The 12,135-nt window shown below is 49.2% G+C and overlaps 1 protein-coding gene across 1 annotated transcript in view; it reads right to left on the bottom strand.

Moving 5' to 3' along the window:
• LOC137373145 (zinc finger and BTB domain-containing protein 37-like) overlaps positions 1-12,135 on the bottom strand; it is a 350,886-nt gene that overhangs the window by 124,742 nt on the left and 214,009 nt on the right. The gene's annotated exons all lie outside the window — the stretch shown is intronic.

Here is a 12,135-nt window from a genome sequence, read left to right as displayed (position 1 = left end):
ACTGCTCCATTTAATGTGGGAGTGTACCCGAGACACACTGCTCCATTAACTGTGGGAGTGCACCCGAGACACACTGCTCCATTAACTGTGGGAGTGCACCCGAGACACACTGCTCCATTTAATGTGGGAGTGCACCCGAGACACACTGCTCCATTTACTGTGAGAGTGCACCCGAGACACACTGCTCCATTTACTGTGAGTGTGCAACGGAGACACACTGCTCCATTTACTGTGGGAGTGCACCCGAGACACACTGCTCCATTTACTGTGGGAGTGCACCCGAGACACACTGCTCCATTTACAGTGAGAGTGTACCCGAGACACACTGCTCCATTTACTGTGAGAGTGTACCCGAGACACACTGCTCCATTTACTGTGAGAGTGCACCCGAAAATCACTGCTCCATTTACTTTGAGAGTGTACCCCAGACACACTGCTCCATTTAATGTGGAAATGTACCCGAGACACTCTGCTCCACTTACTGTGAGAGTGCAACGGAGACACACTGCTCCATTTACTGTGGGAGTGCACCCGAGACACACTGCTCCATTTAATGTGGGAGTGTACCTGAGACACACTGCTCCATTTAATGTGGAAATGTACCCGAGACACACTGCTCCCTTTACTGTGAGAGTGTACCCGAGACACACTGCTCCTTGATGTGGAAATGTACCCGAGACACACTGCTCCATTTACTGTGGAAATGTACCCGAGACACACTGCTCCATTTGATGTGGAAATGTACCCGAGACACACAGCTCCATTTAATGTGGAAATGTACCCGAGACACACTGCTCCATTTACTGTGGGAGTGCACCCGAGACACACTGCTCCATTTACTGTGGGAGTGCACCCGAGACACACTGCTCCATTTACTGTGAGAGTGTACCCGAGACACACTGCTCCATTTACTGTGAGAGTGTACCCGAGACACACTGCTCCATTTACTGTGAGAGTGTACCCGAAACACACTGCTCCATTTACTGTGAGAGTGTACCCCAGACACACTGCTCCATTTAATGTGGGAGTGCACCCGAGACACACTGCTCCATTTACTGTGGAAATGTACCCGAGACACACTGCTCCATTTAATGTGGGAGTGTACCTGAGACACACTGCTCCATTTAATGTGGAAATGTACCCGAGACACACTGCTCCATTTACTGTGGAAATGTACCCGAGACACACTGCTCCATTTACTGTGGAAATGTACCCGAGACACACTGCTCCATTTACTGTGAGAGTGCACTCGAGACACTCTGCTCCATTTGATGTGGAAATGTACCCGAGACACACTGCTCCATTTAAAGTGGAAATGTACCCGAGACACACTGCTCCATTTGATGTGGAAATGTACCCGAGACACACTGCTCCATTTACTGTGGAAATGTACCCGAGACACACTGCTCCATTTGATGTGGAAATGTACCCGAGACACACTGCTCCATTTACTGTGGAAATGTACCCGAGACACACTGCTCCATTTACTGTGAGAGTGCACCCGAGACACACTGCTCCATTTACTGTGGAAATGTACCCGAGACACACTGCTCCATTTCCTGTGAGAGTGTACCCGAGACACACCGCTCCATTTGATGTGGAAATGTACCCGAGACACACTGCTCTATTTCCTGTGAGAGTGTACCCGAGACACAATGCTCCATTTACTGTGACAGTGTACCCGAGACACACTGCTCCATTTCCTGTGAGAGTGTACCCGAGACACACTGCTCCATTTACTGTGACAGTGTACCCGAGACACACTGCTCCATTTCCTGTGAGAGTGTACCCGAGACACACTGCTCCATTTACTGTGAGAGTGCACCCGAGACACACTGCTCCATTTACTGTGAGAGTGTACCCGAGACACACTGCTCCATTTACTGTGGAAATGTACCCGAGACACACTGCTCCATTTACTGTGGAAATGTACCCGAGACACACTGCTCCATTTACTGTGGAAATGTAACCGAGACACACTGCTCCATTTACTGTGGAACTGTACCCGAGACACACTGCTCCATTTACTGTGGAAATGTACCCGAGACACACTGCTCCATTTGATGTGGAAATGTACCCGAGACACACAGCTCCATTTAATGTGGAAATGTACCCGAGACACACTGCTCCATTTACTGTGGAAATGTACCCGAGACACACTGCTCCATTTGATGTGGAAATGTACCCGAGACACACTGCTCCATTTCCTGTGGAAATGTAACGGAGACACACTGCTCCATTTACTGTGAGAGTGCACCCGAGACACACTGCTCCATTTACTGTGACAGTGTACCCGAGACACACTGCTCCATTTCCTGTGAGAGTGTACCCGAGACACACTGCTCCATTTACTGTGACAGTGTACCCGAGACACACTGCTCCATTTCCTGTGAGAGTGTACCCGAGACACACTGCTCCATTTACTGTGAGAGTGCACCCGAGACACACTTCTCCATTTAATGTGAGAGTGTACCCGAGACACACTGCTCCATTTACTGTGGAAATGAACCCGAGACACACTGCTCCATTTACTGTGGAAATGTACCCGAGACACACTGCTCCATTTACTGTGGAAATGTAACCGAGACACACTGCTCCATTTCCTGTGGAAATGTACCCAAGACACACTGCTCCATTTACTGTGGAAATGTACCCGAAGCATACTGCTCCATTTACTGTGAGAGTGTACCCGAGACACACTGCTCCATTTACTGTGAGAGTGTACCCGAGACACACTGCTCCATTTACTGTGGAAATGTACCCGAGACACACTGCTCCATTTACTGTGGAAATGTACCCGAGACACACTGCTCCATTTACTGTGGAAATGTACCCGAGACAAACTGCTCCATTTACTGTGAGAGTGTACCCGAGACACACTGCTCCATTTACTGTGGAAATGTACCCGAGACACACTGCTCCATTTGATGTGGAAATGTACCCGAGACACACTGCTCCATTTACTGTGAGAGTGTACCTGAGACACACTGCTCCATTTACTGTGGAAATGTACCCGAGACACACTGCTCCATTTCCTGTGAGAGTGTACCCGAGACACACTGCTCCATTTACTGTGGAAATGTACCCGAGACACACTGCTCCATTTACTGTGGAAATGCACCCGAGACACACTGCTCAATTTACTGTGAGAGTGTACCCGAGACACACTGCTCCATTTACTGTGGAAATGTACCCGAGACACACTGCTCCATTTACTGTGGAAATGTACCCGAGACACACTGCTCCATTTAATGTGGGAGTGTACCCGAGACACACTGCTCCATTTACTGTGAGAGTGCACCCGAGACACACTGCTCCATTTCCTGTGAGAGTGTACCCGAGACACACTGCTCCATTTGATGTGGAAATGTACCCGAGACACACTGCTCCATTTACTGTGGAAATGTACCCGAGACACACTGCTCCATTTGATGTGGAAATGTACCCGAGACACACTGCTCCATTTACTGTGAGAGTGCACCCGAGACACACTGCTCCATTTACTGTGGGAGTGTCCCCGAGACACACTGCTCCATTTACTGTGAGAGCGCACCCGAGACACACTGCTCCATTTACTGTGGAAATGTACCCGAGACACACTGCTCCATTTACTGTGGAAATGTACCCGAGACACACTGCTCCATTTACTGTGAGAGTGCACCCGAGACACACTGCTCCATTTACTGTGAGTGTGTACCCGAGACACACTGCTCCATTTACTGTGAGAGTGTACCCGAGACACACTGCTCCATTTACTGTGGAAATGTACCCGAGACACACTGCTCCATTTACTGTGGAAATGTACCCGAGACACACTGCTCCATTTACTGTGGAAATGTACCCGAGACACACTGCTCCATTTACTTTGAGAGTGTACCCGAGACACACTGCTCCATTTACTGTGAGTGTGTACCCGAGACACACTGCTCCATCTACTGTGAGAGTGTACCCGAGACACACTGCTCCATTTACTGTGGAAATGTACCCGAGACACACTGCTCCATTTACTGTGGAAATGTACCCGAGACACACTGCTCCATTTACTGTGAGAGTGTACCCGAGACACACTGCTCCATTTACTGTGGAAATGTACCCGAGACACACTGCTCCATTTGATGTGGAAATGTACCCGAGACACACTGCTCCATTTACTGTGGAAATGTACCCGAGACACACTGCTCCATTTAATGTGGGAGTGTACCCGAGACACACTGCTCCATTTACTGTGAGAGTGCACCCGAGACACACTGCTCCATTTCCTGTGAGAGTGTACCCGAGACACACTGCTCCATTTGATGTGGAAATGTACCCGAGACACACTGCTCCATTTACTGTGGAAATGTACCCGAGACACACTGCTCCATTTGATGTGGAAATGTACCCGAGACACACTGCTCCATTTACTGTGAGAGTGCACCCGAGACACACTGCTCCATTTACTGTGGGAGTGTCCCCGAGACACACTGCTCCATTTACTGTGAGAGCGCACCCGAGACACACTGCTCCATTTACTGTGGAAATGTACCCGAGACACACTGCTCCATTTACTGTGAGAGTGTACCCGAGACACACTGCTCCATTTACTGTGTGTACCCGAGACACACTGCTCCATTTACTGTGAGAGTGTACCCGAGACACACTGCTCCATTTACTGTGGAAATGTACCCGAGACACACTGCTCCATTTACTGTGGAAATGTACCCGAGACACACTGCTCCATTTACTGTGAGAGTGTACCCGAGACACACTGCTCCATTTACTGTGAGTGTGTACCCGAGACACACTGCTCCATTTACTGTGAGAGTGTACCCGAGACACACTGCTCCATTTACTGTGGAAATGTACCCGAGACACACTGCTCCATTTACTGTGGAAATGTACCCGAGACACACTGCTCCATTTACTGTGGAAATGTACCCGAGACACACTGCTCCATTTACTGTGAGAGTGTACCCGAGATACACTGCTCCATTTACTGTGGAAATGTACCCGAGACACACTGCTCCATTTGATGTGGAAATGTACCCGAGACACACTGCTCCATTTGATGTGGAAATGTACCCGAGACACACTGCTCCATTTACTGTGAGAGTGTACCTGAGACACACTGCTCCATTTACTGTGGAAATGTACCCGAGACACACTGCTCCATTTACTGTGAGAGTGTACACGAGACACACTGCTCCATTTACTGTGGAAATGTACCCGAGACACACTGCTCCATTTCCTGTGAGAGTGTACCCGAGACACATGCTCCATTTACTGTGGAAATGTACCTGAGACACACTGCTCCATTTACTGTGGAAATGCACCCGAGACACACTGCTCAATTTACTGTGAGAGTGTACCCGAGACACACTGCTCCATTTACTGTGGAAATGTACCCGAGACACACTGCTCCATTTACTGTGAGAGTGCACCCGAGACACACTGCTCCATTTCCTGTGAGAGTGTACCCGAGACACACTGCTCCATTTACTGTGAGAGTGCACCCGAGACACACTGCTCCATTTACTGTGGAAATGTACCCGAGACACACTGCTCCATTTACTGTGGAAATGTACCCGAGACACACTGCTCCATTTACTGTGAGAGTGTACCCGAGACACACTGCTCCATTTACTGTGAGTGTGTACCCGAGACACACTGCTCCATTTACTGTGAGAGTGTACCCGAGACACACTGCTCCATTTAATGTGGAAATGTACCCGAGACACACTGCTCCATTTGATGTGGAAATGTACCCGAGACACACTGCTCCATTTAATGTGAGAGTGCACCCGAGACACACTGCTCCATTTGATTGTGGAAATGTACCCGAGACACACTGCTCCATTTCCTGTGGAAATGTACCCGAGACACACTGCTCCATTTACTGTGAGAGTGCACCCGAGACACACTGCTCCATTTACTGTGGAAATGTACCCGAGACACACTGCTCCATTTCCTGTGAGAGTGTACCCGAGACACACCGCTCCATTTGATGTGGAAATGTACCCGAGACACACTGCTCCATTTCCTGTGAGAGTGTACCCGAGACACAATGCTCCATTTACTGTGACAGTGTACCCGAGACACACTGCTCCATTTCCTGTGAGAGTGTACCCGAGACACACTGCTCCATTTACTGTGAGAGCGTACCCGAGACACACTGTTCCATTTACTGTGAGAGTGTACCTGAGACACACTGCTCCATTTCCTGTGAGAGTGTACCCGAGACACACTGCTCCATTTACTGTGAGAGTGCACCCGAGACACACTGCTCCATTTAATGTGAGAGTGTACCCGAGACACACTGCTCCATTTACTGTGGAAATGTACCCGAGACACACTGCTCCATTTACTGTGGAAATGTACCCGAGACACACTGCTCCATTTACTGTGGAAATGTAACCGAGACACACTGCTCCATTTCCTGTGGAAATGTACCCAAGACACACTGCTCCATTTACTGTGGAAATGTACCCGATACATACTGCTCCATTTACTGTGAGAGTGTACCCGAGACACACTGCTCCATTTACTGTGAGAGTGTACCCGAGACACACTGCTCTATTTACTGTGGAAATGTACCCGAGACACACTGCTCCATTTACTGTGGAAATGTACCCGAGACACACTGCTCCATTTACTGTGGAAATGTACCCGAGACAAACTGCTCCATTTACTGTGAGAGTGTACCCGAGACACACTGCTCCATTTACTGTGAGAGTGTACCCGAGACACACTGCTCCATTTACTGTGGAAATGTACCCGAGACGCACTGCTCCATTTGATGTGGAAATGTACCTGAGACACACTGCTCCATTTGATGTGGAAATGTACCCGAGACACACTGCTCCATTTACTGTGAGAGTGTACCTGAGACACACTGCTCCATTTACTGTGGAAATGTACCCGAGACACACTGCTCCATTTACTGTGAGAGTGTACCCGAGACACACTGCTCCATTTACTGTGGAAATGTACCCGAGACACACTGCTCCATTTCCTGTGAGAGTGTACCCGAGACACACTGCTCCATTTACTGTGGAAATGTACCCGAGACACACTGCTCCATTTACTGTGGAAATGCACCCGAGACACACTGCTCAATTTACTGTCAGAGTGTACCCGAGACACACTGCTCAATTTACTGTGGAAATGTACCCGAGACAAACTGCTCCATTTACTGTGGAAATGTACCCGAGACACACTGCTCCATTTAATGTGGGAGTGTACCCGAGACACACTGCTCCATTTACTGTGAGAGTGCACCCGAGACACACTGCTCCATTTCCTGTGAGAGTGTACCCGAGACACACTGCTCCATTTGATGTGGAAATGTACCCGAGACACACTGCTCCATTTACTGTGGAAATGTACCCGAGACACACTGCTCCATTTGATGTGGAAATGTACCCGAGGCACACTGCTCCATTTGCTGTGAGAGTGCACCCGAGACACACTGCTCCATTTCCTGTGAGAGTGTACCCGAGACACACTGCTCCATTTACTGTGAGAGTGCACCCGAGACACACTGCTCCATTTACTGTGGGAGTGTCCCCGAGACACACTGCTCCATTTACTGTGAGAGTGCACCCGAGACACACTGCTCCATTTACTGTGGAAATGTACCCGAGACACACTGCTCCATTTACTGTGGAAATGTACCCGAGACACACTGCTCCATTTACTGTGAGAGTGTACCCGAGACACACTGCTCCATTTACTGTGAGTGTGTACCCGAGACACACTGCTCCATTTACTGTGAGAGTGTACCCGAGACACACTGCTCCATTTACTGTGGAAATGTACCCGAGACACACTGCTCCATTTACTGTGGAAATGCACCCGAGACACACTGCTCAATTTACTGTGAGAGTGTACCCGAGACACACTGCTCAATTTACTGTGGAAATGTACCCGAGACACACTGCTCCATTTACTGTGGAAATGTACCCGAGACACACTGCTCCATTTAATGTGGGAGTGTACCCGAGACACACTGCTCCATTTACTGTGAGAGTGCACCCGAGACACACTGCTCCATTTCCTGTGAGAGTGTACCCGAGACACACTGCTCCATTTGATGTGGAAATGTACCCGAGACACACTGCTCCATTTACTGTGGAAATGTACCCGAGACACACTGCTCCATTTGATGTGGAAATGTACCCGAGACACACTGCTCCATTTACTGTGAGAGCGCACCCGAGACACACTGCTCCATTTACTGTGGGAGTGTCCCCGAGACACACTGCTCCATTTACTGTGAGAGCGCACCCGAGACACACTGCTCCATTTACTGTGGAAATGTACCCGAGACACACTGCTCCATTTACTGTGGAAATGTACCCGAGACACACTGCTCCATTTACTGTGAGTGTGTACCCGAGACACACTGCTCCATTTACTGTGAGAGTGTACCCGAGACACACTGCTCCATTTACTGTGGAAATGTACCCGAGACACACTGCTCCATTTCCTGTGAGAGTGTACCCGAGACACACTGCTCCATTTACTGTGAGAGTGCACCCGAGACACACTGCTCCATTTACTGTGGGAGTGTCCCCGAGACACACTGCTCCATTTACTGTGAGAGTGCACCCGAGACACACTGCTCCATTTACTGTGGAAATGTACCCGAGACACACTGCTCCATTTACTGTGGAAATGTACCCGAGACACACTGCTCCATTTACTGTGAGAGTGTACCCGAGACACACTGCTCCATTTACTGTGAGTGTGTACCCGAGACACACTGCTCCATTTACTGTGAGAGTGTACCCGAGACACACTGCTCCATTTACTGTGGAAATGTACCCGAGACACACTGCTCCATTTACTGTGGAAATGCACCCGAGACACACTGCTCAATTTACTGTGAGAGTGTACCCGAGACACACTGCTCAATTTACTGTGGAAATGTACCCGAGACACACTGCTCCATTTACTGTGGAAATGTACCCGAGACACACTGCTCCATTTAATGTGGGAGTGTACCCGAGACACACTGCTCCATTTACTGTGAGAGTGCACCCGAGACACACTGCTCCATTTCCTGTGAGAGTGTACCCGAGACACACTGCTCCATTTGATGTGGAAATGTACCCGAGACACACTGCTCCATTTACTGTGGAAATGTACCCGAGACACACTGCTCCATTTGATGTGGAAATGTACCCGAGACACACTGCTCCATTTACTGTGAGAGTGCACCCGAGACACACTGCTCCATTTACTGTGGGAGTGTCCCCGAGACACACTGCTCCATTTACTGTGAGAGCGCACCCGAGACACACTGCTCCATTTACTGTGGAAATGTACCCGAGACACACTGCTCCATTTACTGTGGAAATGTACCCGAGACACACTGCTCCATTTACTGTGAGAGTGTACCCGAGACACACTGCTCCATTTACTGTGAGTGTGTACCCAAGACACACTGCTCCATTTACTGTGAGAGTGTACCCGAGACACACTGCTCCATTTACTGTGGAAATGTACCCGAGACACACTGCTCCATTTACTGTGGAAATGTACCCGAGACACACTGCTCCATTTACTGTGGAAATGTACCCGAGACACACTGCTCCATTTACTGTGAGAGTGTACCCGAGACACACTGCTCCATTTACTGTGAGTGTGTACCCGAGACACACTGCTCCATTTACTGTGAGAGTGTACCCGAGACACACTGCTCCATTTACTGTGGAAATGTACCCGAGACACACTGCTCCATTTACTGTGGAAATGTACCCGAGACACACTGCTCCATTTACTGTGGAAATGTACCCGAGACACACTGCTCCATTTACTGTGAGAGTGTACCCGAGTCACACTGCTCAATTTACTGTGGAAATGTACCCGAGACACACTGCTCCATTTGATGTGGAAATGTACCCGAGACACACTGCTCCATTTGATGTGGAAATGTACCCGAGACACACTGCTCCATTTACTGTGAGAGTGTACCTGAGACACACTGCTCCATTTACTGTGGAAATGTACCCGAGACACACTGCTCCATTTACTGTGAGAGTGTACCCGAGACACACTGCTCCATTTACTGTGGAAATGTACCCGAGACACACTGCTCCATTTCCTGTGAGAGTGTACCCGAGACACATGCTCCATTTACTGTGGAAATGTACCTGAGACACACTGCTCCATTTACTGTGGAAATGCACCCGAGACACACTGCTCAATTTACTGTGAGAGTGTACCCGAGACACACTGCTCCATTTACTGTGGAAATGTACCCGAGACACACTGCTCCATTTACTGTGAGAGTGCACCCGAGACACACTGCTCCATTTCCTGTGAGAGTGTACCCGAGACACACTGCTCCATTTACTGTGAGAGTGCACCCGAGACACACTGCTCCATTTACTGTGGAAATGTACCCGAGACACACTGCTCCATTTACTGTGGAAACGTACCCGAGACACACTGCTCCATTTACTGTGAGAGTGTACCCGAGACACACTGCTCCATTTACTGTGAGTGTGTACCCGAGACACACTGCTCCATTTACTGTGAGAGTGTACCCGAGACACACTGCTCCATTTAATGTGGAAATGTACCCGAGACACACTGCTCCATTTGATGTGGAAATGTACCCGAGACACACTGCTCCATTTAATGTGAGAGTGCACCCGAGACACACTGCTCCATTTGATTGTGGAAATGTACCCGAGACACACTGCTCCATTTCCTGTGGAAATGTACCCGAGACACACTGCTCCATTTACTGTGAGAGTGCACCCGAGACACACTGCTCCATTTACTGTGGAAATGTACCCGAGACACACTGCTCCATTTCCTGTGAGAGTGTACCCGAGACACACCGCTCCATTTGATGTGGAAATGTACCCGAGACACACTGCTCCATTTACTGTGAGAGTGCACCCGAGACACACTGCTCCATTTACTGTGGGATTGTCCCCGAGACACACTGCTCCATTTACTGTGAGAGCGCACCCGAGACACACTGCTCCATTTACTGTGGAAATGTACCCGAGACACACTGCTCCATTTACTGTGGAAATGTACCCGAGACACACTGCTCCATTTGATGTGGAAATGTACCCGAGACACACTGCTCCATTTACTGTGAGAGTGTACCCGAGACACACTGCTCCATTTACTGTGGAAATGTACCCGAGACACACTGCTCCATTTACTGTGGAAATGTACCCGAGACACACTGCTCCATTTACTGTGAGAGTGTACCCGAGACACACTGCTCCATTTACTGTGAGTGTGTACCCGAGACACACTGCTCCATTTACTGTGAGAGTGTACCCGAGACACACTGCTCCATTTACTGTGGAAATGTACCCGAGACACACTGCTCCATTTACTGTGGAAATGTACCCGAGACACACTGCTCCATTTACTGTGGAAATGTACCCGAGACACACTGCTCCATTTACTGTGAGAGTGTACCCGAGTCACACTGCTCAATTTACTGTGGAAATGTACCCGAGACACACTGCTCCATTTGATGTGGAAATGTACCCGAGACACACTGCTCCATTTGATGTGGAAATGTACCCGAGACACACTGCTCCATTTACTGTGAGAGTGTACCTGAGACACACTGCTCCATTTACTGTGGAAATGTACCCGAGACACACTGCTCCATTTACTGTGAGAGTGTACCCGAGACACACTGCTCCATTTACTGTGGGAGTGTCCCCGAGACACACTGCTCCATTTACTGTGAGAGCGCACCCGAGACACACTGCTCCATTTACTGTGGAAATGTACCCGAGACACACTGCTCCATTTACTGTGGAAATGTACCCGAGACACACTGCTCCATTTACTGTGAGAGTGTACCCGAGACACACTGCTCCATTTACTGTGAGTGTGTACCCGAGACACACTGCTCCATTTACTGTGAGAGTGTACCCGAGACACACTGCTCCATTTACTGTGGAAATGTACCCGAGACACACTGCTCCATTTACTGTGGAAATGTACCCGAGACACACTGCTCCATTTACTGTGGAAATGTACCCGAGACACACTGCTCCATTTACTGTGAGAGTGTACCCGAGACACACTGCTCCATTTACTGTGAGTGTGTACCCGAGACACACTGCTCCATTTACTGTGAGAGTGTACCCGAGACACACTGCTCCA

Source organism: Heterodontus francisci, chromosome 8 (genome assembly GCF_036365525.1).
Source record: "Heterodontus francisci isolate sHetFra1 chromosome 8, sHetFra1.hap1, whole genome shotgun sequence".
Lineage (NCBI taxonomy): Eukaryota > Metazoa > Chordata > Chondrichthyes > Heterodontiformes > Heterodontidae > Heterodontus > Heterodontus francisci.
The sequence above is the reverse complement of the archived record's forward strand: the minus strand, read 5'-3'. Positions and strand labels throughout refer to the sequence as shown.